Raw genomic sequence first — 6570 nt, 5'->3', positions numbered from 1 at the left:
TCGTACTTGATGAAGTAGAACTTGATGTAGTCTTGGGAATCCACATGACCAAGGCCTTAGGAGCTTCTTCAAATGCATCAATCCCCTCTTGAAGCTTGTCCTTGCCTTTTTGCTTGTGGTCTTGTGGTGGAAGATCATCTTGAGCTTGTCTCCCCTTGAAGGAAGTAGGATCATACTTTTCTTGTTGAGGAACAAACTTTGTCTTGGGGTATTGATCTTCTTCCCACTCAATTCCATTGGCATTGAACTTCCGTTCAAAACCAAAACCTTGATTCTTCCGGTGCCTTCCTTGCTTGCGTACAATTTCCTCAAATTGCTTATTTCCGGCAAGGCTCTTGTAAACACCTTTATCTATAATTCCCTTCAATAAGCTATTTTATTGTTCAAGTGTAACTTGGATAAGAGAATCATTAGTGGAATCAAGAGAACTACTAGAAGCAACAATATTGGATTTAGCATGATTATTGTTACTACTAGATGAAGAATCTTTCTTACTCTTGTTGCTAGATTTTACTTGTGGCATGTAAGTAGAGAAGAGTAAATGCTTGGCAATGAAGAAGAACTTTTCTTATGAAGATCATCATTGATTGACTTTAAAAACCCATGCTCTTGCTCTAGGTTGAGCTTTTCAAAGCATAGCTTCTCATGAGTCTTTAAAAGTTCTTGATGATCTTCTAAGGTAGTTTCATGAGCTAACTTAAGAGTGTTTAGTTCTTTAGTTAGACACCCAATCTCCTTCTTATCATTGTCATTCATTTTATCTTGATTAACATGATTAATAGCAAGTTCATCATAGTTTTCATCACTAGAGTTTTCAACAAGTAAATCATCATCACCTAGCAAATCATCTTCATCACTATTGAAATCAACTCACTCTGGGTGTGATTGTCGGATTTCAGGTTCTGGCAAAACCCTTGAGGTTCGAACTCTGGGGTGCGCACAAAGGTCTCTCCCCCCAGCTCACACCCTCACCACGATCTCAGAGCTAAGCACGTCGAACTCGCAGAACAAAGGACACAGGGTTTATACTGGTTCGGGCCACCATTATGGTGTAATACCCTACTCCAGGGTGGTGCGGTGGATTGCCTCTTGGGCTGAGGACGAACGAGTACAAGGGAAGAACAGCCTCCTGAGGAGATGTGTTCTTGAGCTCGATGAGCTTGTGTGTTTTAGGATGGTCTGAATGTCCCTCTTTGCTATGGTGGTGGATAGCCCTATTTATAGAGGCCCTGGTCCTCTTCCCAAATGTAGGTGGGAAGGGATCCAACACTGGCCAAATTCGAAGGGAGACAACTAGTACAAGTTATCCTAACAAAAGGCTCTGGTGGTGACGCCGTCCTAGGCTCCATGGTGATCTCCATCCTACCGTCCTGCTGGTCTTGGTCTTGTTGCACCGATATGGAAACCTTTGCCTGCTGCCTCGGGACTCCTCGTCTGCGCCTGTCCCTTTAGCACCAAAGAGGAAACAAGGACACTACATGTGCTGGCGCCGGCCTGGTGTCCGCCTGGCCTTGGTCGTCATGGCTTGCATCACAGGGACCTCACGAGGTGCCCCCTGCCTTGATCTCTCCGCCCCTCGCGAGCCAGCCTGGTGAGGCCGTGTAACACCCTCGATGCGACTATATCTCCCACGTGTCGAGGCACGACTTAGAGGCATAATCGCATTGAAGGCATATGTCGCAAGTTAGGAAATCTTCACAACATCCCATGTAATATAAATCATAAAGGGGAGATAACATAGTTGGCTTACACTCGCCACGTCAATCAAGTACATAAATAACATTACATCAACCGAACACTCATGGCCCGACTACGGCGCCAAAATAAAAGAGAACCCAACATGTGACAACAGTCCCGTTCACCCCCAACTGGGCACCACTACTGATCATCGGGAAAGGAAACATAGTAATGTTGAGAGTCTTCGTCGAACTCCCACTTGAGCTCATACGCGTCTCCTGGAGCGGAATCATCAGGCCCTGCATCTGGTGTAATAGTAATCTGTGAGCCACAGGGACTCAGCAATCTCGCACCCTCGCGATCAAGACTATTTAAGCTTATAGGTAAGGCAAGGTAAATATGAGTGGAGCTGCAGCAAGCGACTAGCAAGTATGGTGGCTAACTTATTCGCAAAGGAGAGCGAGAAGAGGAGGCAAAGCGCGAGCGAGAAACTAGAGATCAACCTGCGCAAACATTAATCCAACACCGTGTCCACTTCCCGGACTCCGCCGAGAAGAGGCAATCACGGTAACACACTCGGTTGATTCATTTTAATTAAGTTAAGGTTCAAGTTATCTACAACCGGACATTAACAAATTCCCATCTGCCCATAACCACGGGCACAGCTTTTGAAAGTTCAAATCCCTGCAGGGGAGTCCCAACTTAGCCCATGACAATCTCTCACGGTCAATGAAGGAATAGACCTCCTCCCAAGACGTTCCGATCAGACTCGGTATCTCGGTAATTCAAGAAACTTCGACAGGTTAAAACAAGACCAGCAACACTGCTCGAATGTGCCGACAAATCCCGATAGGAGCTGCACATATCTCGTTCTCAGGGCACACTCAGATGAGCCAGACGTCGGGTAGGCCAGCCCAGAGTTGCCCCTGGTAGCCCCGGTCATCGCTCGGTTGGACCAACACTCAGAGGAGAACTGGCCCGGGGGGGGGGGGTTAAAATAAGATGACCCTTGAGTCTGCAGAACCCAAGGGAAATAAAAGGCTAGGTGGAGAATGGTAAAACCAAGGTTGGGCATTGCTGGAAAAGCTTTAATCAAGGCGAACTATCAAGGGGTTCCCATTATAACCAAACCGCGTAAGGAACGCAAAATCCGGGAACATAACACCGCTATGACAAAAACTAGGGCGACAAGAGTGGAACAAAACACTAGGCGAGAGGCCGAGCCTTCCACCCTTTACCAAGTATATAGATGCATTAAAATAAGCAAGATAATATCATGATATCCCAACAAGTAAATAAAAGATGTTCCAACAAGGAACGGCCTCCAATCTTCACCTGCAACTAACAACGCTATAAGAGGGGCTGAGCAAAGCGGTAACATAGCCAATCAACGGTTTGCTAGGACATGGTGGGTTTGAGGTTTGACATGGCAATTTGGGAGGCTTGAAAGCAAGTGGTAGGCATCGTAGCAACGGCATAGCAAAAGAGCGAGCAAAACTAGCATAGCAAAGATAGTAGTGATTTCGAGGGTATGATCATCTTGCCTGCACAGTTGTCAGAGTTGACTGGATCCTCGAAAGCAAACTCAAGGGGCTCCTCGTTAGCGAACTCGGCTCCCGGCTCTACCCACACAAGACAAACAAACAACAAGGACACAATCAACCACGTGCAAAGCTCAAACAATATGATGCAAAGATGATATGCTATGCGGGATGCGAAATGCAAGATATGACAGTAAATGCATGAACCTGGCCTCAACTTGGAAATCCAAGTGTGCCACTGGAAAGATGAGATGAAATCGCTTGAAAACGATATAAAGAACGCCGGAATCGGAGTTACGGTTTGGAAATGACAAGCGATTCAAAAATGACACCGGTCTGCGATTTACAGCATGTAGCCATCTAAATGCAATGAGATGAACATGATACAGCACCCAAACATGACAACAAAATACATGGCAGGGATGCACACAAGATGCTTAACAAAAGTCTAGCACTGAGCTATGGCCGATTCATCCATTAACAGCTTCAAACAAGCATGGCAAAAATGCATATGACAAACAGATCTCAGACTTAGTGAAATTAACACAAGCCTGGAATTTCAGATCAGGTAGCCCTCTTCGGAGCAACAAAACTATATGCTACAGGACCTGAACATGGCAAAGTAAAGCATTACATGGAGCTACTCAAAGATCTTAACAAAAGTCCTGTAGTGACCTTGAGCCAAAAGGGATCAGAAAATACAATTGCAAGCATGTGAACATAGCAAAAACATAATCAGTTTTTAGACTTAGTGAAAACTGGCACATGCTGAAACATAACTCAAGTAGGCATGTTTACGGCAAAATTGCAAACAAGTTGACAATCTGCCCAGATTCACAAAGTAGCAAAAGTAGAGCTCGATTGACTCAAGCTAGGATGCTCCTTAATTGCAAACAAAGACATGGATGGATAGAGCACTACAAGATTAACAAAACTCCCTTAATTGCAAACAAAGTGGAATTGCTAAGTCCCCGAAAACAGAATTAGCAAGTGCACCACTTTGCGAGCTTGCACAAGACACTACACATATCCTAAAAATACATGGGTTGCACCTCTGGAAAGATGACAAAACCCTTAACAAAACACATGTAGAGCATCAGGGCATATCATGCACACATTAATCATGGCAAAAATGACAAAAGTGCTAAACGGAGTAGCGGATCTGACAATTAACTCAAGTAGCCCTCTTCTAACAGCATTTCGGGCATCAAGATGAGCTCAAAAGAAAATGATGCAATGGAATGAAATGATGTACTCTCTGAGATGAACATTTTGATATGCTATATGCATGAATCGAAGCTACGTATGCAAAGTTACGGAGCCGCGAACATGAGCACTTGGATCAGAATTTCTGGGACTGACGAAAAAAACAACCTCTGGATCTAGGGTTTGACCCGGCACGGAAATCAAGGCGGGGCCGGCGAGGCACTGTTCACCGGCGGCAGATGGAGCTCGCCGGAGCCGGCGTTGAGGAGGGAGGAGGCGGCCGGAGGGGCGCCGGCCGAGAAGAGGCGACGGCGGCGGGCACGGAGGCCGGGGCGGGTGCGGGCGGCGCGCGCGTGCCGGCGGGGAGGCAAGGGCGGCGGCCGGCGGCGGCGCAGGGGGGCAAGGGCGGCGGCCGGCTTCGGGAGAGGTGGCGGCGCGCGGGCGCCCGGGAGATGGGCCACGGGGGCCGGCTGCGGGCTCCCGGGCCCGGCGGCGCGGCGAAGCAGTCCCGCGGGGCGCGGCCAATGGAGTGGCGACACGTGGCGGCGGGGGCGCTGGGCGGACACGTCCGGCGAGATTTTTGTCCGGCGCGCGAGGTGATGAAGGAGACTAGGGTTTCGTCCGGATTTGGAATGGGGGATGTATAAATAGGCATAGAGGGAGCTAGGAGAGTCCAAATTAGGTGCGGTTTTCGGCCATGCGATCGTGATCGAACGCTCTAGATGATGGAGCAGAGTTAGGTGGGTTTTGGGCCAAATTGGAGGGGTGTTGGGCTGCAACACACATGAGGCCTTTTCGGTCCCTCGGTTAACCGTTGGAGTATCAAACGAAGTCCAAATGATACGAAACTTGACAAGCGGTCTACCAGTAGTGAACCAAGGCCGCTTGGCAAGTCTCGGTCCAATCCGGAAATGTTTAATCCCCACACATGAAAGAAAGCTAGAAATGACCACCGGAGGAGAACGGAGCGCCGGAATGCAAAACGGACAACGGGGAAAATGCTCGAATGCCTGAGACGAACACGTATGAAAATGCAATGCACATGATGACATGATATGAGATGCATGACAACGATAACAACACACAGAGACAAAGACCCGAACACGAGAATATATAATAACTTAACGCCGAAAACGGCAAGAGTTGGAGTACAAATTGGGAAAGTTACATCCGGGGTGTTACAACACTCCACCACTACGAAAGGATCTCGTCCCGAGATCTAGGACTGAAAGAACGCCGGGTACTCAGAACGGAGGTGATCCTCGCGTTCCCAGGTAGCTTCACGGTCGGAATGGTGTGACCACTTGACTTTGAGAAATTTGATTGACTTGTTGCTAGTCTTGCGTTCAGTCTCTTCAAGAATAGCAACTGGGTGCTCATGATAAGAGAGATCTTCTTGGAGCTCAATGTCCTCGAAGTTGACGGTGTGGTCAGGAGTCTTGAAGCACTTTCGAAGCTGAGAGACATGGAACACGTCATGAACATTTGCAAAGTTTGAAGGAAGCTCGAGTTGATAGGCGAGGTCGCCTCTATTGTTGACAATCTTTAAAGGTCCCACGTATCTCGGGGCAAGCTTCCCTTTGATACCGAAGTGACGAGTACCTTTCATAGGACAGACACGGAGGTAAACATGATCTCCGATCTCGAAAGCCAAATCACGGTGCTTACTATCATAGTAGCTCTTCTGGCGGGATTGGGCTGCTTTGAGGTTATCATGAATGACTTTGCACATTTCCTCTGCCTCTATGATTAAGTCATTACCCAAAAGCTGACGTTCACCGGTTTCAGACCAGTTGAGAGGGGTACGGCACTTCCTGCCATACAAAATTTCAAATGGGGCCTTGCCCGAACTTTCTTGAAAACTATTGTTGTAGGAGAATTCAGCATAAGGAAGACAATCCTCCCACTTCATGCCGAAGGAGATCACACAAGCCCTGAGCATATCTTCAAGAATCTGGTTGACACGCTCGACTTGACCGCTAGTCTGAGGATGGAAAGCTGTGCTGAAGCGGATGTTCGTGCCCATGGCCTTCTGAAAAGAATCCCAAAACTTCGAGGTAAAGATGCTGCCACGGTCTGAAGAGATCACTTGTGGAATACCGTGCAGAGAGACAATACGAGAGGTATAGAGTTCCGCCAATTGAGC

Source organism: Triticum urartu, chromosome 3A (genome assembly GCF_056163025.1).
Source record: "Triticum urartu cultivar PI428250 chromosome 3A, HENAU_Tu73, whole genome shotgun sequence".
In the NCBI taxonomy this organism is placed as follows: Eukaryota; Viridiplantae; Streptophyta; class Magnoliopsida; order Poales; family Poaceae; genus Triticum; species Triticum urartu.
This window is presented reverse-complemented; position numbering follows the sequence as displayed.